Below are 24,845 nucleotides of genomic sequence, written 5' to 3' on the forward strand. Positions count from 1 at the left end.
AAAAAAAGATGTTCTTATATTATTTTCTTGGGACAACCTGACCTTAGTGTGGGAGAAGCCCGGTCAAGGCCCTCTCACTCGGCAGTCAATACCCATAGGGGTTGCCTCCCTCGGTAGACCATACACACCGCAGTGGAGGGTCCTGCCCTGGTCATGCCCTCTCCCTTTCCTCCCTTCAGGCTTGTCCTCTTTATCTGGTGCCCTTAATTCATGCAGAGCCTCGTTGCCAGAATATTAGTTCTTCTTTAGCTTTAATTTCAGTTCCCCAGGAGCGGACTCAACCCTCCAAGCTGGACTCAACCCTCCAAGCTTCTGTAGTTATTGGTCCCTTCACTCTGGATGTGTGGGTCCAACCCCTTTCTGCTGTTCTCACAGATGTTTCAGTAGTAAGTAAAACAAGGTACAGTCCCTCCCATTTGGGGTTCAATGATTCTTCCCTCCAGGTATTTATTAAGACCTTGTCTCCTGGTTGTATCTTATGAATAGCAAACCCCAGTGGGGCGTTTTGTGCTAAAATTCCCTTTTCTCTTAATTGTTGTAGTTGTTTCCCTGTCATGATCACATATTTCTGACTTTTATAATTCTCTATCAAAGAATAATCCAATGGCATTCCTTGGGAATACGGCATTCCATATAACATCTCATAAGGTTAGATACCCGTTTCACTATGGGGCATAGTCTTAATATTCAATAATGCCAATGGTAAACTGTTGCAGGAAGAACGGCCGAAAACACGACAGCCACTAGTATGGTCAGATCATGCTCTCTTTTATTACCCGAATAGCCTGACTTTTATAGTAAACTTAACAGGGGCGGATAGTGTCTCACACAAGATTATTGGTCAAAAGCACTCAGACAAACAACTACAAGAAAACAACCCCACCTGCAAGAAAACAACCCCCTTGTGATTAGCAGTCACATAGACCTTGTCCTTGAAGCCAGATGCTGGCAACAATATTTTTCTGAATTCCTCAGTCGGGCGATGTGGGAACACTGTCATGGGAACTTCTCATAGTTGTCCTGGCTGCTTGGTCTGCTCAGCTGCAGCAAGCCATGGGATCTTTGCTGTTTCAAAAATCCCTCAACAGCAAATGTTTTATCCAAGACAGCTGGGTTTCAATCATTAATTTAGCCAATTGTTGTTTAATCGTTTGATTCATTCTCTCAACTCATCCTGAACTTTGTGGATACCATGGAGTATGGTATTCCCATTTAATGCCTGGGGCTGTGGTTAATCCCGTAACACCTTAGATGTGAAATGTGTCCCCTGGTCAGTGTACCTGCTAGGGTAGAAGTCCCAGGTCCTTCCTGTCATTCCTGCCTGCAGCCGAAGACAATTTCTTTCTGATATCAGAAAGAGGCTAGCCAATTGCCTCTGTTTGTATTCCAAAGCCAGGTCCAAATTCTTCTTTTTATTTGTTTGTTTGTTTTGTTATGTGTTTTTTTTTTTCCATTGCATTTCAAAGTTGGTCCAAATATTCAATAGGGATTTCTTTTGGACCTTGTTGGAACAGATTCTCAGTTCCCAATTTAACCAAATTTTGGTATTTACCATTCATTATTTCCAGGGTGATTAGGGTCTCAGTGGGGGGTCTGTCAGAGGAATGCAGTCGTCTACAGTTCCCTGAGCAGTTCCACTGGCAATCTGAGTTCACTCATAAACACAGGTTGTTTTAAGAGTTAGCTGCTTTTCTGTTTCCATGACAACTCTCTCTGACCCATCATGGTCCCTCTGCCCCAGAGGGCTCACACCCATGATTTTGAGATCTCACCCTCCTGTTGAGACAGAACTATTAACATTCCTACATCCTCTTTCCCTGCTCATTCAATGTCAAAAAGCTCTGTCAAATACTACATGTCACACAACCTTTAACACCTTCAACAACCCTTTTAACCCTTCCTTTATCTTTCTCCTGCCTGTACTTTTCTCATGCCAACACCAAAGGCTCAGTCAGGGGCCAACTTAATTCCACTCCTTTTCCCTCTAAGATACTGAAACAACATATCAGTATACTACATTTCATCCTATTTTCCTTCTCTCCTCAAAAACAACATTAATTGCAAGATAGCGTTACAGTCGATTGATCCCTAAAGTGGCCATTTAGTTTATATAGTGGCCACCACTGATTGCAATACTTAATTAAATTAAATATACAAGTGGCAGGCAATTCCGTTAGTCCTAACCAGGCTGCAGCATACTTGCTCTCTTCCATGGGTATTCTATTATTAACATGAATGTTCAAAGCCTGACAGACCCAGTCCTCCATGAACCCAAATATTGGCCAAAATACATGGGGTCTTAAGGGTTCTTTTTGTCATTCTATCATATAATACTGGAACATTTTTAATTTACTCTTTAATTTTCTGGGGCCCCTATTGTTCCAATTTCTAATCATTATTCCTATTGGACTTTCTGGTGGTATGTCTGGTAATTTGCTCCCTTTCTTCTGGTCATTGGTCTTCGATTTTGTCTGACTCATCTAGGAATATTACTATGGCAATTCCCACAGCCCTTGGTTAACTTAGTAAGAGTGTCTTGCAGGGGGTTTAGGACCTATCACCCACCCACAAATCCTATAGGAATCGCTTCAGTCCTTCACCAGCCAAGTCCCTTGCGGGAGATTGGAACCGCGATTAGAAGACCTCCACATTCGCTTCGGAACTGAGTTCCATCTCAGTCACACTCTTACACACACAAGCATCTGAATCCCACCCCACCGAATGGTATACGCCTTAAATACTTATGACTCCGTCGTCTTCGTTCGGATCTTCGCGCGCAGAATTACAGGCAAAATACAGTGCTGCAGCCGGCAAGGGAGGTCATAAAAAATCAAAATCTTTGCTTACCTTTATTCAGGTTCAAGATGGTGCTAGTCCCGACCCAACTTGAACAGGAGCCATCAAATGGTGTGGTGCCTCTCCTAGATCAAATCAGAATTCAGGAACCAAATCCATCTTGGATGAGCCACCAATTGTAAAAAATGACTGAGTCCCAAATAACATTGCAATTAAAGTTTACAATTTACTAAATGAATAGAGGCAAGCAAACAGCGCTGGGTGCGCCTGGAGTCTCTGCTCCACCAAGACACACACCTATTACATCAGGCGGCTGGTTTTTATGCTCCTAGATTAATACATATTCATTACTACTTCTAAAAAAAACAACAGGGTTATTATAATTAGTTCCTGGAATCCGAACCCTCCTCCTGGTGCATGCATATCAGTCTCCAGTGGTCCCTCTGGGGTCTCTCGTGCTGAAGGCTCGTAGTCTTCCTCCCAGGCTTTTTCTTTGTCCTTCTCCTTTGTCCATCTTGGCCAGATGTCAGAGACTTGTATAGTGTCCCATGCAATAGTCATAATAGTTAGCAGTTATTCTGAAACCCCTTTGTTCTCTTATCCCCTATTGACACGAATTGCTGGACCATTCCTTTGCAAGATACAAGAACTATATACATTAACCACTCTGTTTTTCTTAGACTTGTGGTTATACAAGGGCATGTAAGGGCATGTAAGAAGTGCCTTCTGCGGCACTTGAAGGGCAATCAGGCGATCAGGCCCAGTCAGCATGGGTTTATGGAAGGCAGGTCCCGCTTGACGAACCTGATCTCCTTCTATGACAAAGTGACGCGCTGGGTGGACGAGGGAAAGGCTGTGGATCTGGTCTACCTTGACTTCAGCAAGGCTTTTGACACCGTCTCCCACAGCATTCTCCTCAAGAAACTGGCTGCTCTTGGCTTGGACTGGCGCACGCTTCGTTGGGTTAGAAACTGGCTGGATAGCCGGGCCCAAAGAGTTGTGGTAAATGGAGCCAAGTCCAGTTGGAGGCCAGTCACTAGTGGCGTCCCCCAGGGCTCGGTGCTGGGGCCGGTCCTCTTCAACATCTTCATCAATGATCTGGATGACGGCATTGAGTGCACCCTCAGTAAGTTTGCAGATGACACCAAGCTAGGTACGTGTGTCGATCTGCTCGAGGGTAGGAAGGCTCTGCAGGAGGATCTGGATAGGCTGCACCGATGGGCTGAGGTCAACTGCATGAAGTTCAACAAGGCCAAGTGCCGGGTCCTGCACCTGGGGCGCAATAACCCCAAGCAGAGCTACAGGCTGGGAGAGGAATGGTTGGAGAGCTGCCAGGCAGAGAAGGACCTGGAAGTGATGGTGGACAGTCGGCTGAATATGAGCCATCAGTGTGCTCAGGTGGCCAAGAAGGCCAACGGCATCCTGGCTTGTATCAGAAACAGTGTGACCAGCAGGGCTAGGGAGGTGATCGTCCCCCTGTACTCGGCTCTGGTGAGGCCACACCTCGAGTACTGTGTTCAGTTTTGGGCCCCTCGCTACAAGAAGGACATCGAGGTGCTTGAGCGGGTCCAAAGAAGGGCGACGAAGCTGGTGAGGGGCCTGGAGAGCAAGTCCTATGAGGAGCGGCTGAAGGAGCTGGGCTTGTTCAGCCTAGAGAAGAGGAGGCTCAGGGGTGACCTTATTGCTCTGTATAAGTACATTAAAGGAGGCTGTAGAGAGGTGGGGGTTGGTCTGTTCTCCCATGTGCCTGGTGACAGGACGAGGGGGAATGGGCTAAAGTTACGCCAGGGGAGTTTTAGGTTAGATGTTAGGAAGAATTTCTTTACTGAAAGGGTTGTTAGGCACTGGAACGGGCTGCCCAGGGAGGTGGTGGAGTCACCATCCCTGGAAGTCTTCAAAAGACGTTTAGATGTAGAACTTAGGGATATGGTTTAGTGGGTACTGTTAGTGTTAGGTTAGAGGTTGGACTCGATGATCTTGAGGTCTCTTCCAACCTAGAGATTCTGTGTGATTCTGTGATTCTGTGAAGAGAGAAGGCCACATTTCATCATATCATGTGGCCCTAGCATTGTTCCATATTGACACGAATCAGATGAACACATTTCACACTGATAAATGAAAAAGTGTACCTCAAGGGCTCCTCAAGTTTACGTAAACGGGGATCACTCCACAGTTATCGTCATGGTGTCGCGTTAAAGGGGTGTAGCTGATTAACCGTTACGGGCCCGGTTGGATTCAGAGTACTGAACCAGTCGGACATTCACCAAAAACACATTAACCACCTGGGGGTCCAGTCAGACATTCACCAAAAATGCATTAACGGTCTGGGGGTCCGTTCGGACATTCACCAAAAACGTAATAACCGCCTGGGGGTCCGCTCAGACATTCACCAAAAACGTATTAACCACCTGGGGGTCCGTTCAGACATTTACCAAAAATGCATTAACCGTCTGGGGGTCTGGTTAGATTCAGAACACTGAACTATCACGGATAACCACCCTCACCCTAGTTGCATTAATGAGAGCTATCACAATGCAATCAAGTATGGTTTATTACAGCAACAGATAATGAGGTTCTTTTGGATTGCCGGTGATAGTGACTATCTGCAAAAGCAAGCTAGTATGCATGAAATACACAGGTGTTATAGGTGTTACAGATGTTATACAGGTGTTATAAGTGTTACAGATGTTATAGGTGTTATAGATGTTATAGATGTTATAGGTGTTGTAGGTGTTACAGGTGTTACAGGTGCGCAGCCTAGAAACAAACGCGTTAAAAGGATCAAAGACTCTATAGAGATTTATAAGCAAATATTCAGATCTCACCCAAAGGCGTCCCAATGGGGGGGGAAGAGAGGCTCAGCCCGTCGACTGATCCCAGGAGTCAGGAGGTCCTAAGGATGTTGTATGTCCTCGGGATGGTATCTCCCCTGACGATGGTATCTTCCCTAACATCCCCTCTCTCTTGGGCCAATTTATATTATTTTCTATCTTTTAGGTGGAGCTTGAGTGGTTCTAGTCAAGCATATCTTAGTTATGATTGGTGTAAAGTTTTCCCGTCTCCGTTTAAAGTAATAGGCTCCGAGAAATTCAGAGCGCATGCTCAGTGAGGGGTGGTCGCACCTTGGAGGCGGGTAGCTTTTGGGATGGAGGTGTGTTTTGGTATTATAATGATATTATAATGAGCAAAAAGTACACTAGGGTACAGCATTTGTCAAAACATGACAGGTCTTTGGCTTAGGGTGGCAAAAAGTGCAGCTTTGTGCACAAGAACAATCGAGGCCCCACCTGATTACAGAGCCTAGCCGTGGTGTCTCCACTCCACTCCACGCTCCGTGGTGTTCCTTAGAGCTAGCACACCAAGTTTCCCCAGCGCGATAGCATCTAAGGTTGGGAGCCTAGGGAATGCAGTTATGCCCTACCCTGAAAGCCTCTTCAATGCTGTACCTTTTCCTTAAAAGTGTGAATGTTAGTTTTATTTTCCTAGTTACTTCAGGCAATTACACCACGCATGGGCAAAACAGACTTAGCATAGGAAGATTAATAAAATTTATTAGCTATTGCTGATGGTCTGGAGCAGTGAGAAACAAAGAAAAAAGCTGGGGGCACCATCCCCCATCCACTCTCTTCCACTTCTTCCCTGCTTTGAGTGGCACAGGGAGAGGGGCGGTAGTGGGGGCTGCAGTCAGTCCGTGGTACGTTTCCTCTGCTCCTTCCCGGTCACTCTTCCTCCTGCTTTGTTGTGGGTGCCGACCTTCCTGGGCTGGTCCTGTTTGGGTTTCTCCACGGGAAGTGAAAAACGGGCTCCTTGGGAGCTGCTCTGGTGTGGGGTCCCTCTTGTGGGACCCGACCTTCCTGGGCTGTTCCTGAATGGGCTGCAGCGTGGAGATCTGCTCCACTGCGGTACACCATGGGTTGCGGGGGTCTACCTTCCCCACCAGGGGCATCTCTGTGAGCTGCAGGGGGACTTCGGCTCCAGCACCTGGAGCACCTCTGCACTGCACTCCCCCTCCTCTGCACTGACCTTGATGTCTGCAGGGAGGTTTCTCAATCCTCGCTCCCCCAGCTGCTATTGTGCAGCATTTTTTTTTCCTTTTCTTTGGTGTGCTCTCATAGAGATTTAAACTGCTAGACTAACTTGTTGGGAAAGGATTTGATAATGAAATTGGGCATTCAAATAGTAAATTGTTAGGCTGGAATAACCGTGTTATTAAGGGGATGCTCTCAGACCCTAAGAGCAAAGATATATTTACCTTTGAGTGGAAAGACCCTGAAATGGGGCGGAAGCAACAATACAGATGGACAATTTTACCTCAAGGGTTTTCAGGGCCACCAATTTATTTGGGCAAGTTGTAGAACAAATTTTGGAGCAATTCCAACCTCTAGAGGAGGTGTTACTGTTACAATATGTGGATGATCTTTTATTGTCAGGACAGGAGAAAACAGCTGTGAAGGAAGACACTAACAAGCTAATAAAGGTTCTGGTAAAACAGGTCTTGAAAGGATTGAAAATAAATTAAAATTTGTAGAAAGAGAAGTCAAGTATTTAGGGCATCTAGTGTCTGAGGGGGAATGAAGAATAAATCCAGAGAGGATTCAGGGAATTGTTGAGCTACCCCTGCCCAAAACTCAAAAGAAGTAAAAGTTTTAAGTGAAAGAGGTTTTTAAGGAATTAGAAGTCACGAAGTCCAAAGGAAAACATACTCCCTGATGGGAGAGAAATGCTGAATGAAGTATTAATGAGGCAAATATTAACCGTTTTGCATCAAGAGGGTCATTGGGGAATTCAAGCAATGTGTGATGCGGTGCTATAGAAATATGTATGTGTAGGAATATATATACTCTGGCTGAACAAGTACGCAGGAGTTGTGTAGTGTATCAAAAGGTAAACAGGAAAATAATCCCCAGTCAGTTTAAAGGAGGGTGAGAACCAGGAATTCAACGCTTCCAAAATGTACAGGTAGATTTAAATACTTATTAATCTTGGTTGATCATTTGTCAGGGTGGGTGGAAACTTTCCCTTCAGTATCTGCTACTGCGAACATAATAACTAAAGCGATTCTAGAACAAATAACTCCCAGGTATGGAATTGTTGAAAATATTGACTCTGATCAAGGAAATCACTTTATGCCAGAAACATTGCAAGGGCTAATGTGGACTCTAGGAATTAAGTGTAAATTTCACACTCCTTGGCATCCTTCCTCTTCTGGAAGGGTGGAGAGGATCAGATAGTAAGGAAGCAATTGACTAAGTTCTGGAAACTCGGCTTCCCCAAAGTGCTTATCTTTGGCACTTCTCCGAATTCAAACTGCACCAAGAAAAGATGTGGGAGTTTCACCATATGAAATATTATTTGGATTGCTGTACATGGACAAAGGGAATGAATTACCTCAGTTTGAGACAAAAGATGCTTTTCTTAAGAACTATATACTTGGGCTGTCATCCTCTTTGTCATCTCTCAGGACCTGTGGACTGTTAGCTCAAATCCCACCCTTGGAAGTCCTGATCCATCCATTCTGAGTAGGAGATTGGGATCTGATGTGAACATGGAGAGAAATGAAACTGCAACCTTAGTGGGACGGACTGTTACAAGTGCTCCTGACTACTGAGATGACAGGAAGAACGGCTGAGAAAGGGTGGACTCATACCTGGGTAAAAGCATAAGTTAACCCTGATACCTGAGAGACTGCATTAACAAAGACTTTTAAGGTTAAAACTGTTGAAAATGTCCATTGTAAACCTTTAACTTCTTAGAAGAATTCTTAATGAATTAATGAGTAAAAGGGATTGAATTACACAGAATTGGAGTGTTTCCAGGGAACACTCTCTGGAAGTGACATCTATTGAGTTCTGTCTCGAAATAATTGTTGGATTTGCACCCAGATGCCTAGAAAGACTGAAAAGGCCTTGTCCCTGATTGCTGTTTCCAGCAACAACCATGTCTGGATTCTCTAGATTTCTAAAAATGACAGATCATACTCAGTCCTGGGAAGGAATAGATTTTAGAGTTGAGTTCCCTACACATAGTCCTGGCTACAACATACTGTGTTCTCAAAGGTGCCTTTTAAACAACATTGATAGAAACTCAGGGGGCAATATTACTGACCCTGGGTGTGTTAATAGTATCCATGAAGTAGGGAATAATCCATAGTGTACTGAATATGGTAGCCACGGGAATGCTAATATACATAGTGCACACCATGTACAACATGAGAATACTGTAACTGGATGGCCTGTGCCAAATGGCAAGGGGTGGTACTGGCCATGTGGCCATAAAGCCAGGAAGGTGTTGCCCCTAGGATGGAAGGGAGCTTGCACCCTGGGGGCAATATTTCCAAAAGTAACTATTATTGAAGACCCACAAAGCCAAAGCCCCCTTGAGACCACACACAGAATTAAGCGGACTCCTGATGATCCTCTAGTAAAATTTTCTAGCATTTCACAGTTTTACAAGATGTTTTTACCATGGTTAGGGGAGAGTGAATTAGAAAATGCTATTGTAAATATCTCAACTATAATTGAAGAACTAGAAAATAAGTTTGATAAGTTTGCAAAAATAGTACTCTAGAATTGAATGGTATAAGATTTATTAATAACCTCATAAGGAGGAGCATGTACTGTAATTAATACTAGTTGCTGTATATATGTAGATCAAATGGAATGAATTTGACTGATCTCAAAAATATTTGGGGAAAAAAAACACACAAGATCCTACATAGAGTAGCTAAAGATGACAATTCCTTGGGATTTAGAAACATTTGGGAGAAACTAACTTCGTGATTACCTGAATGGAATTGGCTCAAACAACTATTTGTTGGTATTGTAATAATAATGGCATTGTATATCTGTCATCCCCTGTGACATCCGAAGAAGAATATTGCACCTTAATGTTGGAAAAACTCAAGAGTGTGGCATGTGAAGAGATGCAAAAACAACAATAGGAATAAGAAAAGAAGAGGGGGGAATCGTGATAAATTAAGTTGTGTTTTGCAGTAGAGAATTACTTTTCTGTATTCCAAGGTAGTTGTGTAGTCATATAAGGAGAAATGCTAAGTAGATAAGTGGACAGTAGAAGGCCTCACTGTTCCGAAATAACGTAGCAGCTTGAGAAAAACAGGATGAGCAGTGTGAGAACAGTAAAACAAAGATCACAAGTTCTCAAAACATAAGAAAGGAGCAATTGAAGGGTTAAAAAAAAAATTGTACATATATGGTATAGAGGAGAGTTGAGTAGCTTGTGAACCTGTAGTTCTCAGACAATGAGGAAACATGGGAGGTGATCAGGCGTCGGGTAATAGGGAATAAAAGGTTATGATTTGTTTACTAAAAGTCGCTCCTGATTGACAGGATGCTCCCCATTGCAATCGCAAATAAAATAGCTTCACAGAAGATCCTGTCTGAAGAAAATTATTTGAGATTTTTCTCACAATATTGCTTCTGATTTTGCTAGGAGTGATTTTAGGTCTCTATTGAGAAGTATAAATGCTTTATCCAAATGACACAAGTTTTGCTGCTTTGTAAAACTAGGTGAAATCACAGTCATAATCAGTTTGCTCATACATTTTCCAGATGTGCTACTAATGATCTAGTCCTGTGATACCAAGAACCATTTTTTTTAGATTTTATTTTGCAGTTCTAAATGCTGCTCTTTCTCTAGTAAGCAGCACCTTTATCTGGGGAGAAGTCTTGCCTTCTCTTGCATGTGAGAATGAAGGAGTGGAAGGTTTTGATTTTTTTTTGTCCTAATCCAAATTTTATTTTATATATATATATAGACACGCATATATAAGACTCATTATTACAGTAAAACATCCAAAAGAAGAATTAAAGATTCTTTGATAGTCTACAGTGAAGTAAGAGCTAAAACCCAAACCACTATCAGTAACTCCTGCTTTGCGCTTTATGAGAAAATGCCACAGCTCTGAGAATTGAGGGTTGAGGTGTAGCACCCTGTGCCTGCTGCAGAAAGGAAAAATATTTGGGGGGGGGGGGGGGGACACAACGATAGAAAACACCGTCCAGAAATCCTGTAGCCCAGCAGAACATTAATATAAAGAGGCTGTGATATAAATAGAGCAACAACAACAATAGCTCCAGCCATATCTGAGAAATGAGTGGGAGAAGTGATTGGAGAGTTTTTTACTTGCTTTATTGCTGAAGATATAAAATTAACTGTGCTTGGGCAGAATGCTTCCAACTAAATACCTGACGTTGAGACTGAACCCCAAATCAGTGTATTCTCTGCTTGATGGCTCAGTGATTTTCTAAAATGGAGCCTGAATTAGGAGCAAAACTAGCTATTGTTCTTGGCCTTAAGGGCTACAGAAAAGTTCCTGCGTTTTTTTGATTCTATAGACATGCAGGGCATGAGGTAGGTTTATAACATTCAACACTGAGATTTATATTCTAACTGTGCAGTTACCAAAAAAAAAAAAAAAAAGTACCTGACACACAAGGTAAAGTGAGAGCTAGGCTTTTTATATCACTCATTGGCAGCTGCTGACATCTCAGCTAAATGTGACCTTCTGCTAGCTCCACAGCTGATTTTGCTAACTGCAATAGCAGAATAGATGCTCTTTCCTTACAGGGATAGGTCCTAAGGCTCAGTTTGATATTTCTTGTGTTGTTTGTGTTGTGCTTTTTCATCAAAATCTTTACTTAAAGGTAACTTTACATCTTCTTTGTGTGTGTATGTGGGGCTGGGTTTTAAAAATCACATTTCAGTTATTTTTCATCAGGAGATGCCCTGAGTATTCATGGAGAATGGGGTAGAGAAGCCACATTCCCTACATTCTATTTGTCTTGAGCTAGATGCAGAAACCCCAGTGGTGTTGGTGTGGGAAAAAATAGTTTTCCTCAAAGAATACAGTCATGTATTCTGGTTATCTAATAAATTTGCACACAGAAATCTCATCAGGAATTAATGTATTTTCTACACTAGGTAGTGCACTGTATTTTAGAGCAAAGCAGGACAGGTACTGAAATGAGAATATTTTACCTTAAAGAAACGAGGTATAAAGGACAGGGTTATGACAAGAACAGAATAAATACAGGGCTCCAATGAAGTCAGTTGCCAAATGTGGTAAAATATTAATTAACCAGCACAGTAGAGGATTTTCTGGTCATTCTCAGAGTCAAAGCATCCCTAGCAATAACAGGCAGGCTCCTAATTCCCATGCAGTGTGAAAGAGACTACATCTCCAGTAATTTACTAACCCTATGATCACTAACAAAAAAAAAAAAAAAAAAAATGCACTGCCAGTGATTTTGTTCTTGCTGCCCAGCATCAGGTCAAGATTTTGCTATCCATGAAGCATTTTTAATTAATGTACAACCTCTAGGATTATTATCTTTGTGCTGTCTTATAGCCAATAGGCTGCTTTCAATTTATTTATTAATGAAATGTACACCACAATGACCAAGCCTCCTGCTGAAACAAAATCTTTGCATTCTAAATTCTTTCCAATGTATCTAGTTCCTGAGTTTCCATTAAACAAGAAATGACTCTTGTAAATGAAACAATTTCCCATGCCAATTACTAACACTATGATATCTTATTTCAGATTATGTTAATCAGAGAAAATGTAACCTTAAGTGCTATTCTCTGTGCTGGAAATCTAATTGTAATGGTAGACAGAACATTTTTATTTCTCTTCCTTTTGAACCTACTCTAGAAGCTGCATAAAATTATATAACAATCTAAGCATTAAGCAGGGAGATAACTGACATTTCAGATCTACTAATACGTAGTTACAAATCAGATAATTTTATATCTCAGCAGATTTATTAATCTGAAAAAAATAATTCGAAGCAGTGTGATTTTAATAATGATATTCACATTAAATTACTTTCTGAGGCTAACCTCTCACTAACACTATTCTAAATCTTTTTTATTTTTTTAATATGAGAAAGCTACACAGGAAATTAAAAAAAATAATAATCCTTATGAACGTCACATAACTACAATCTTGCAATTTTTTATGAATAAGGTACACTGTTGTTTTGCCAGGCTGTCTGTGCTATTTTAAGCCCATGAAATATTTGGAACAGATACTTCCAATCACACTGTGCAAATGCCAGGTGTGAAATATAGGTTCAGTTTAAGCCAGTGGGACTCTTTTTACTGACTTCAGTGGGGCTAGGATTTCTCCACATTAATTTCACTTTCAGGATCTAGTTTTGACTTCATATACAGCCAAAAGCAAGATATGATATATGAGTAGCATTTAGCCAGGAACAGCCTTAGAAAGTAACATAACACATCTAAATCATAATGTCTTCCTTATTTCTTCTTTGCTTTCAGGGGTTGTAATTTGCTGCTCATCTACAACGATATTAAATTGCTTCACCCTTCCCACATATGCACTTAAAAACTCGAGCTCTCTACACTGAATAGGGGAGTTACAGACTAGTCTGAAACTTATTTCCAGCCTACTCCTTATACGAGTCTTTTTGCTAGGAAAAAGTGAGCTCTACTTGCTTTATGCTATAAAGACATAAAAGAAATTCTTGTTCTTATCCACTGATTGTCATGATGGGAGATGCAGCCTCATCAGTCTCCTCCAACAAGTCTGGAAGCAAGAAGTATCCTTTACTATCAAACAAGTATTACGTATGCCTTAAAAGTGAAAATATTTTTTTTTTTTTTTTTTTGCCAAAACTCATCAATGTTTTTCCAGTCTCATGTTTTCTTCCTTTTTTCTTTTCTCCAGATATATTCTACAGGAAGGAGAAAGGATAGGAGCTATTTCTAATCAATATTTCTAACAGTGTTTCTAATCAAACTTTGGGTTTTTGGGATTATACTAAATTTCTTAGTTAAATTTCTTTAAAAACTTGTGGAAAGCATCCAGGCTGACAGTCCTAGAACTGAAGCTACAAGACTATTAAAATACTCTGACTAGTTTTCAAGCTTTGCTGTATTTTCTCTCTTTTGAGTTTATTGGCCAAATGTTCTATAGTGTACATATACTGGTTTTAAATACTTATTTGTCTAAGTATCAGTCATGTAGAACTCGGTAAGAATATAGATAGAAAGAATGCAAAGTCTTCAGTGCCAAATGAAGAACTGGTTTAAAATATTCAAACAGCATTTTTTCTTTATCATATTGTCAAAAAGTTCCAGAATGTAAGAAAATGATGTGTACCTTTGATGCCATTTGCTAAAAGAAAGCAAACTAACCTTTTATTATAGAAACTCTTGCTTTTACAGCAAATTAATAGAATTGCTTAATATGATATGGAAGCTGCTTCAAAACAGAGTTGATTCTCTCCCCACATCCCCACAGGATTTTTTTATTTTTTTTCCCGATAGACTGTCTGAGCTGCAAATCACGAGCCTCACAATATCAGGTTTCTAATTTAGTGTCTAAGGTAAGTCATTAGGATCAATACCTACCATGGCTCACAAACACATGCTAATGTCTGTCTCATTTTAATTCTTTTGCATCTGAAACCTTTCCAGCCTTGAGGACTCCTACAGACAGTGACAGTGCATAACACATAATCTATGCTCATGTTCTGTTCAATATTGTAGCAGCCGTAGCCATATTGAAGGCTATTCTTCAATTTTGAAGAGAGGTAGCTATTTTAATGTTATGTTCATTGAATGCAGTGTCTTAAAGAGAAAAGTAGCAAAGCCATAATTTGAAGTCAACCAAGTTGTGTTCAATAAAGAACTAGTTAGAAGAGCAGACCATTTTGGAGAATGCTGTAATACTTCAAACATTAGGGAAGTCTCAGAGGCATTGCACTACAAACTGACCTAGTATTCCTCAGGCTGTTTTCAATGGCATAGATTTATTACATGTTTTGGTACCTAGGACTGCACTGAAAATAAAGTTCCCCAGTGTTTTATGAAGCATCAGTATAGCTAAAAAGGAATAAACTCTTTCCTCTTCTTCCCCTGTTCCCTGGGTGTTGAGGAAATGATCTGTTCCTCGTGGATGAGGGACAGGTGATGGCCCTCTCAGTGTAAACTACACACCTAACATAATAACGTATTTTTTAAAATAGCTGTAAGCTTACATATGCAGTTTTAGATACTTTCATAAACCCAACACCCTTTGAAAAACCACCATGCTGGGGCTCTGAATCTTGTTGTTGTACTGGGTCTGTCTGGGATGGGGTTAACTTTCCCTGCAGCAGCCCATACAGTGCTGTGCTCTGCACTTGAAGCTAGAACAGCAGTGGTATCACACCAGGGTTGTGTCTACTGCTGAGCAGTGCTGACACAGCATCGGGACTTTCTCTAACCCTCCTAGGGGGTGGGCAAAAAAGTGAGAAGAGAAACATCACCAGGGCAGCTGACCTAAACCAACCAAAGGGATATTCCATACCATATGATGTCACACTCAGCAATAAAAGGTGGAAACAGGAAGAAGAGGGGAGGGGTGGGCTCTCATTGGGAAAACATCTGTCCTCCTCCCGAACACCGGCTATGTGCGTTGAGGCCCTGCTTCAAGGACGTGGTCAAGCATCGCTCATTTGTGGGAAGTAGAGAGTAATTTCTTTCCTCTGCACTTCCACATAGCCTTTATTTGTTTTTTTTTTTTGTTTTTTTTCCCATTTTTCGCCTTTCCCTTTTTTCCCTTTAGTTAAATTATTTAATTAATAATGTTTTTCCTTAATCATTATTTTTTCTTTTAATTAAATTATCCTTATCTCAACCTGTGAGTTGTTTCTTTTCTTCTTCCCCTCCTCTTCTGAGGAGGGGGAGTGAGAGAGTGGTTGTGGTGGAGTTCAGCTGCCTAGCAAGGTAAAACCACCACAGTTGTATGACAATTTTTACAAACAGTACATTTAAGTCAGTTTGTTTTTCTTGCAGCTACTAACCATGGATAAAAAACAGCCATGGTTCAAGTAAAATAATTCACATATGAGTCATAACACCTTATTGCAGTCTACAACTTCCTCGTAAGGGGGTGTCGAGAGGCAGGAGACCTTTTCTCCATTAACACCAGCGACAGGACCCGCGGGAATGGAGTTAAGCTGAGGCAGGGGAAGTTTAGGCTTGACATCAGGAGGGGGTTCTTCACAGAGAGAGTGGTTGCACACTGGAACAGGCTCCCCAGGGAAGTGGTCACTGCACCGAGCCTGACTGAATTTAAGAAGAGATTGGACTGTGCACTTAGTCACATGGTCTGAACTTTTGGGTAGACCTGTGCGGTGTCAAGAGTTGGACTTGATGATCCTTAAGGGTCCCTTCCAACTCAGGATATTCTATGATTCTATGATTCTATGATTGGGATATGACCTTGGATTTCATGACAATGACTACATCATTAAAAATGCCATGTGTCAGTTATCTTACAAATGGCCACACGTTCTTTTCATGACTCATTACAAATTTTCACCAAGTTTCATTGCCTCCCTGTGTGAGTGGGAGAAATATATATGAGTCAGATGTTATTGCACCATAAAATAAAGTTACAATAAGGAATGCTGAAAGACAGAAAATTGCAAGAAATTCTCAAGAAAATCCACTTTGTATATTGGGGTGCTGCCAGGTTTTTGCTTCTACTGGGTTTCTTTTGTAGGAATGCCTCTGGCCTGATACATATGTTTAATACTTTGTCCACTTAGGTATGCGCCTGTGCATTGAACAGCAGCTAGCTGATGCCATATTGTATGCAGCACATCTGAAAAAAAGTCTCTTCACATGTTTGACATAAATTAGTCATATAAAAGGCATAATTGTTAAACTGTCTGAACATAAAACAAAGTCCACATAATATTGCTGAATGAGCTGGTCAGGTAAGAGTCCTCTAGATGTCCTTATTCTATCAGTAAATGCAACTAGAACAAGAATTATAGTGAGACATCAGACAAAATGCAATATGCTTGTCAGCTGAGCAGAGCTTAATGGACCCAATATAGGGTCTGATCCTTCATTTTTGAAAGTCCTTGAAATCAATGGTTGTTTTGGCAAAGTAGGAGTTATCAGACTCTCCAGCACTTAACTATGTGAAACTTCTGGTTAAGGCAGAACAGATATATTTATTAAGCAAAACCTAGAACTTTGGAAGGTCATATGAACCACCTACACTGAATTTCTACTTTTGGATTGGTTTACTTGCTGTCTGAACATGTTTACCTCTGACTTCTGTAATCTTACTGTTTACAGAAAGTACCTGCAAGAAATAAATTTGTTTTGCAATTTGTTTTTAAACTTCATAAGAATATGGGGATGAATCCTACCTTAAGCATTTTTAAATTGCTTTCTTGGTATGACAGAAGTGTAAAGCAGTTTAAGTAATGAGGGACAAGGCAGTGAAACTGCACTTTGCAAATGTACAAAGAGCTGTCCATCATTGTAGCCTGATTTTTTTTTTTTTCAAAACTACTTAGAGAGCTGAGACATATTCTACTTTGCAGCTCAGTCTTAATCCTAAGAGAAGTTACTAACTGCTGATCTCAGCCACATTGGCTGATTCTTAGCTCCTTTCAAAAACTGTTACAGCCAGGATATCAGCTGACATCATATATAAACACAGTAACTGGAAGACATTTTCAGTGTAATAAAATCTGGTTTATTTTATAGATGACATTTTCTTCCCTTGAGTAGCTCTGTTACCATGAACTCATTAATCTATTCCCTTTTCTACCTTTTTTACTTGCTAAAGTTTCTGCTTTTTTTTTTTTTTAAATCCTTTTTCAGGACTAATATTATCATTTTCATTAGAGCTCATACTTGTTCTGGATGCCATCTCCAAGCAATTGGAAGAGAAGAAGGTTATGAGGACTAGTCAGCATGGATTCACCAAGGGGAAGTCGTGCTCGACCAACCTCGTTGCCTTCTACGATGACATCACCAGCTGGGTGGATGAGGGGAGAGCCGTGGATGTCATCTACCTTGACTTTAGCAAGGCTTTTGATACTGTCTCCCATGGCATCCTACTAGCAAAGCTGAGAAAGTGTGGGATAGATGAGTGGACAGCAAGGTGGGTTGAGAACTGGCTGACTAGCCGAGCTCAGAGGGTGGTGATCGGAGGAGCAGAGTCCGGTTGGAGGCCTGTGACTAGCGGTGTTCCCCAGGGGTCGGTGCTGGGTCCGGTCTTGTTCAACATCTTCATCGACGACCTTGATGAGGGAATAGTGTCTGCCCTCAGCAAGTACGCCGATGACACAAAGCTGGGAGGAGTGGCTGACATGCCAGAAGGCTGTGCTGCCATTCAGCGAGACCTGGACCAGCTGGAGAGATGGGCAGCAAGAAACCAAATGAGGTTTAACAAGAGCAAGTGTAGAGTCCTGCACCTGGGCAGGAACAACCCAAAGTATCAGTACAGGCTGGGGGACAACCTGCTGGAAAGGAGCTCTGAGGAGAAGGACCTGGGGGTCCTGGTGGACGACAGGTTGACCATGAGCCAGCACTGTGCCCTTGTGGCCAAGAGGGCTAATGGGATCCTGGCGTGCATTAAAAGGAGTGTGGCCAGCAGGTCAAGGGAGGTGATCCTCCCCGTCTACTCTGCCCTGGTCAGGCCTCACCTGGAGTACTGTGTCCAGTTCTGGGCTCCCTGGTACAAGAAAGACAGGGATCTCCTGGAAGGAGTCCAGCGGAGGGCCACAAAAATGATACAGGGCCTGGAGCATCTTTCCTATGAAGAAAGGCTGAGAGACCTGTGTCTGTTCAGCCTGGAGAAGAGAAGACTGAGAGGGGATCTCCTCAATGAATATAAATATCTGAGGTGTGGGGAACAGAAGGATGTAGCCAACCTCTTCTCAGTGGTTTGTGGGGATAGGACAAGGGGCAATGGCTGCAAGGAAGTTCCGCACCAGCATGCAAAAGAACTTCTTCACGGTGAGGGTGACGGAGCATTGGAACAGGCTGCCTAGGGAGGTTGTGAAGTCTCCTTCTCTGGAGATATTCAAGGCCTGTCTGCATGCCTACCTGGGCAGCCTGCTCTGAGAAACCTGCTTTAGCAGGGGGGTTGGACCCGATGATCTTTCGAGGTCCCTTCCAACCCCTATGGTTCTGTGATTCTGTGATTCATTGATTCTGAAACTGAACCCAATAGTTAGCAACACCTGACTATTGAGCAAAATGGAAAAGCCTGATCCTACCATCCCACGCTGAACAACGTGTTACCTCTGGCCCATGTATTTAACACCAAAAATCATTCATGCTCAGCAAAACACCCTTTAGACACGCTTGTTGTGGTTTGTTTTTTTTCCGCAGGAGAGTGTTATGTAACAGCAGACAAGGTACATTCAGATAGCTAATGAAAAGTCATATGCTAACTCTGCTTCTTTGATGGGAGTAAGACACACATCAGCTCTGGTCTGGAAAAAACATGTAGCTGTGGGCAATATTTGAAGTTCATCCTCTTTGAAGAGGCATTTGGTTGTACTTTACCAGGTAAAATCATCTGCCTGTACCTGGTTCTATAGCTTCCCTCTCAGGGAATCAGGAAAGTAGCTTCTCATCCATAGCTGTTTCATGGTAACACTATCTTAAGATACATTCATAGGGCAAATCAAACAGTACAGCTTCATCTTAGGGCTAGAATAACCAAACCATGTGAACCTCTAATGAATCATGATTTATTTTGCTTTGTTTTGTACATCAGCAGTAAATACCTGAAGTGATTTTCAGAGCTCTTTCAACAGAATACTGCATTTTGGCCTTCCTTGAGTAATGCATTCTCATATGATTTGTCATGTCCAAAAGATTCACAAAAGGCATGACATGGCCTTAAAGGAGAAATTGGAAATAACTCAGTTTGACTGACAAGAGGAAAGCAGCTTTTGTCTGCCTGACCCATGTCAAGTATGGACAATGAGCCAATGTAAAGGTCACTGTGAATAACAGCCAAGGGGAATTTCAGACTTTCCCCACTGTGAATAACAGCCATGGGGAATTTTCAGACTTTCCCCACTTCCTCATAACTGCTCAATCATCCATTAAACCACCAACACTATTACTGTGAACTGCCTGGAAAAGAAGGCACTTGAAATTTCATTTGTTTCAGAAGCTATGTGAACATATTCATAGCATAGTGCTAGACAAAAGGCAACACAGAAATGAAAATCACAGAATCACAGAATCACAGAATTGTCTAGGTTGGAAGAGACCTCAAGATCATCAAGTCCAACCTCTGACCTAACACTAACAAGTCCCCCACTAAACCATATCACTAAGCTCTACATCTAAACGTCTTTTAAAGACCTCCAGGGATGGTGACTCCACCACTTCCCTGGGCAGCCCATTCCAATGCCTAACAACCCTCTCAGTGAAGTTCTTCCTAAAAAAACATACTCTTCTGTGGTGGTTTTACCGTGCTGGGCAGCTAAACCCCACAACCGCTCTCTCACTCCCCCTCTTTTAGATGAGGAGGGGGAGAAGTAAAGCAAAGAACAACTCACAGGTTGAGATAAGGATAAATTAATTAAAGGGAAATAATTATAATAATTAAATAAAGACTACCATGAACTAAACAATTAAACTAAGGGGAAATAAAAAGGGAAAGGGGAAAAGGGAGGGGAAAAGGAAAAATAAAAAGAAGGGAGGAAAACAAACAAACAAAATAAATGAAGGCTATATGGAAGTCCAGAGGAAAGAAATTACTCTCTACTTCCCACAAATGAGCGATGATTGACCACGTCCTTGAAGCAAGGCCTCAACGCACGCAGCCGGTGTTCGAGAGGAGGACCGACGTTTTCCCAACGAGAGCCCACCCCTCCCCTCTTCTTCCTGTTTCCACCTTTTATTGCTGAGTGTGACATCACATGGTATGGAATATCCCTTTGATTGGTTTAGGTCAGCTGCCCTAGTGATGTTTCTCTCCTCACTTTTTGACCACCCCCTAGGAGGGTTAGAGAAAGGCCTGATGCTGTGCCACTGCTGCTCAGCAGTAGACACAACACTGCTGTTCCAGCTACAAGTAGAGTACGGCACTGTATGGGCTGCTGCCGGGAAAGTTAACATTCCAGCCTGACCCAGTACATCTTTATAAACATACAAACCCACAAAAGAAAATAGCAGTCTGGTGTAATTTAAGCAGCTTTGGATGATGTTTCAGATATGTGTGACCATAAAATGTAAGATTCTTTTGTACATGTGGGCATGAAAATTGACCTAAACATGAAATTCAATTAAAAACAACAGCAACAACAACAAGCACAAGATATTAGCTAATTACTTTTGCTCCCTCCAGAATTGCCTTCTTGAATGTAACCCACATTTGTTGCAATATGATGCCTGAGTGAACTAACTGTATTACAGCTTATCATAAATTCTTTGATCGCCAAAGACAAACTCAGGAAGGATCAGGCCCTGTAGTGCTAGGTTCTGTGAAAGTGAATTGGAAGATATGACCTCTCCCTGGAACAACTCAGTATTCAATTTCAGAGATAGCAGACAAGTGTAACAAACGGTAGCCCCATCTCCCAGTTTCATCTGTAATTATTTGCTTGTGGAGTGCAGTAATTATTTGTGAACCCACACTTCAGTAGCAAATTAATACTCCCACTCACTGTTCTGGCTCAGCTACTATAACTATAAAACCAGAATTGAAGTTCTGACCAATGTCTTCAAACACTTCCACCCTGCTCACACTCCAGCAGCTTCTACAGGAAGGTAAATTCATTATGCATTCTAAAGAGGATTTGCAATCTGAGTTACAGTCTACCAGTGTCCCAAAGGGAAACAAATAAAAACAGTCTCTCTATGTTGCATTTTTTATACTAATTATTTGCACTTTAGATTTTACCCAGAAAAATGTATATCATATTCTTGCAGACTAGCACATAGCAACAGTGGAAATAAATATTCTTTAGACAATTGATAAAGTTGAAGGTTCTTCACAGCTTGTAAACAACTTAAATATTGCATGGCATGTAAAAAGGCACCAAAAAGGAAATTGATTCCAAAACTGAAAATGAGAAAAACAAAATCCCAATAAACTAAATTAACAAAAATCAAGAAGGGCAAGTTTTTACCGGTGACCTTAGATGACCTCCATTAGAGAGTAATTACTATACAATCAATAGTCCTTATGCATAACTACAGACACAAATGGTCAATGGGAAGTGATAAAAGAATGGTGATCAATAAACATTACAGTTTGGCATACAATGGTCCAAGCAGTGGATGAAAATACATCACTTTTTGACTTTGGAAAGACAATATAAAAAGCAGGATTCACCAAAGTTTGGTATTTGAACAATTTCCATGATATACTAGATCACTATTCCTTTTAAAATCCTTTCTATACAGCTGAATTAAATGACCTGGTTACAACATGCCTGCTTAATTATCAACTTCAGTGTGATCCCATTTTTATGCAATATGGGTGGGCATATTTCTGAATAATCCCTAAAAAACATATACCTGTGAAAATGAGCATGCTCCTCTTAGCTGTTCAAGATCAGAATCAAATCAAATCATTGTTTCTTTGCCACAGTAACAGAAAAGAGAAAGGCTAGACACTCGTTGAGATATTGAACCTCCTTCTGTTGATGGTGGATATAAAATTTCAGCGGCCTAAACCAAAACACACTGAAATATCTAAAGAAGGGAAGGAAGCAACTCTTATTGAGCTCAAGCAATCTTGAATCTGGCCCATGATGAAGACCCAACTGTAAAAATATAAGTTAGTATTATTCCCTGATCATTGCTAGAAAATCAGTCATAAGCCGTCCTTAAGAGCTGCACTTTATATTTCAGAAAATGAGTTGTAATTTTTGCAGTAAAATTTACATTCCTCACTAAGAGACAGCAGTCAGTCAGCTATATAATATAAATCACATGTTTACCACAGCTTCACACACATACACTCCTCCTGCAGTCAGAGAAAACTGATGAAAATTATCCCTGGGACATGGTTTCAACAGACAGCACATGAATTTTTGCACAGGAAATCATATAATCACAGAATGGTTTAGGTTGGAAGGGACCTCTGGAGAAATGTTTACTGTTCCTTGTGATCCTGGACAGGATCCGCTCCTAAGTCTGTGGTTGGTCAAAATCAAAAATAGAAACCAAAGGGATTCATGTAAAAGGACTGGGATTTTGTTAATTTAAAATTGTATTAGGAATTCTTTCCCTGTGAAGAGAAAATATTACAATCTATATGATATAGTTTCCTAAAAAATTCTAGTTTTGGAATTAGATGACTTTTAAGGTCCCCTCCAACCCAAGCCACTCTATGATTCTAAAACCAGTTCATATACACTGCCTTGAAGGGAGTTTAGATGATTTAAAAGTAGACACAATGGTTTAAATCAAGATAGAGAATCATAGAATCATAGAATATCCTGAGTTGGAAGGGACCCTTAAGGATCATCAAGTCCAACTCTTGACACCGCACAGGTCTACCCAAGTTCAGACCATGTGACTAAGTGCACAGTCCAATCTCTTCTTAAATTCAGTCAGGCTCGGTGCAGTGACCACTTCCCTGGGGAGCCTGTTCCAGTGTGCAACCACTCTCTCTGTGAAGAACCCCCTCCTGATGTCCAGCCTAAACTTCCCCTGCCTCAGCTTAACTCCATTCCCGCGGGTCCTGTCGCTGGTGTTAATGGAGAAAAGGTCTCCTGCCTCTCGACACCCCCTTACGAGGAAGTTGTAGACTGCGATGAGGTCTCCCCTTAGCCTCCTCTTCTCCAGGCTGAACAGGCCCAGTGCCCTCAGCCGTTCCTCGTACGTCTTCCCCTCCAGGCCTTTCACCATCTTCGTAGCCCTCCTCTGGACACTCTCCAACAGTTTCATGTCCTTTTTATACTGTGGTGCCCAGAACTGCACACAGTACTCGAGGTGAGGCCGCACCAGCGCAGAGTAGAGCGGGACAATCATTTCCCTCGACCAACTAGCGATGCCGTGCTTGATGCACCCCAGGACACGGTTGGCCCTCCTGGCTGCCAGGGCACACTGCCGGCTCGTATTCAACTTGTTGTCTACCACGACCCCCAGATCCCTCTCTTCTAGGCTGCTCTCCAGCGTCTCATCGCCCAGTCTGTACGTGCAGCCGGGGTTTCCCCGTCCCAGGTGCAGGACCCGGCACTTGCTCTTATTGAACTTCATGCGGTTGGCGATCGCCCAGCTCTCCAACCTATCCAGATCCCTCTGCAAGGCCTTTCCACCCTCATTCGAGTCCACAACTCCTCCAAGTTTGGTGTCAGTAATTTGCAAGTTCTCAATTCCCTCAAAAATACAGTTTTAGAAGAATTTTATGGATTCCAATATTAACCACAAATAGCCATAGCAATCAAATGCCCGTTCTATTGCTTACTACTGCTTTTAGGCTTCATGCCTTTGGATGCATAGAGCATATTACTCTGATTCTTTAGCAACACCTTTCTAGGGCCAATAAGATATTCCTTGCTGAAGTTGGTGAATGCTGACCCTCTATTGTGGTTCCAAGAACTTCATCAGGATTAATTGCTTTCAGTAGTTGTTCTGGGATAAGATTTAAAATGTTCCAGCATCACACCAAGCAAAATAATGTTACTTTCCTTTTTCCATTTTTTTTTTTTACACATTTTTCACTAAGCAGGAAGATTGTTTGAGGTTGTTTGGTCAAACTGGATGGATTTGGATTTCTGAACACAACACCTTTGGTTGCTCTCTCCCCACCCTTTTGCCTTCCTATGATTAAGTGGTTATTACAAGTAGTCAGGTTACATCTGGACATGAAGCTCTGAATGACACCAGTCTCTGAATGATTTTACCCTCGGGTACTGATATTGTCTGTTCCACCATTGCCCAAATTATATAAATTGCTTCAACATGTTTATGCACAGCTAATGGATTGTATTGTAAGGAATAATGTTTTGACTACCCATAAATCTGTGTTAGACCTTCTAATTCCATCATAAATGTGTTAATATCCTTTACAAATAATTTGTTTCTATTTCCATGCGGGACACAATTGGCAGACAGCATCGTGGGGGACTGATAGTATCTTTATAATATTAGATTAAGATGATTGTGGGTTTTGATTAAAACCCATTAAACTTTTTGCATGTTCTATTCACTTGCTTGGGACTGATTAAAGAGATGACAACAATCTGTTTTCCTTTGTAGGGCTGCATGACTGTTGCCGACGGAAGGAA

General features: G+C 41.6%; 1 long non-coding RNA gene across 2 annotated transcripts in view; it reads left to right on the top strand.

The window, feature by feature from the left end:
* LOC137846969 (uncharacterized) overlaps positions 1–24,845 on the top strand; it is a 207,103-nt gene that overhangs the window by 128,379 nt on the left and 53,879 nt on the right. Inside the window, exon 2 of one of the 2 annotated variants that reach the window (XR_011090682.1) lies at positions 15,272–15,297. The exons of the other annotated variant lie outside the window; for it this stretch is intronic. This is a non-coding gene — a long non-coding RNA (uncharacterized lncRNA). The remainder of the gene's footprint in view (positions 1–15,271; positions 15,298–24,845) is intronic. 2 annotated transcript variants of the gene reach the window in all.

The sequence above is a fragment of the Anas acuta genome, chromosome W, assembly GCF_963932015.1.
Source record: "Anas acuta chromosome W, bAnaAcu1.1, whole genome shotgun sequence".
Lineage (NCBI taxonomy): Eukaryota > Metazoa > Chordata > Aves > Anseriformes > Anatidae > Anas > Anas acuta.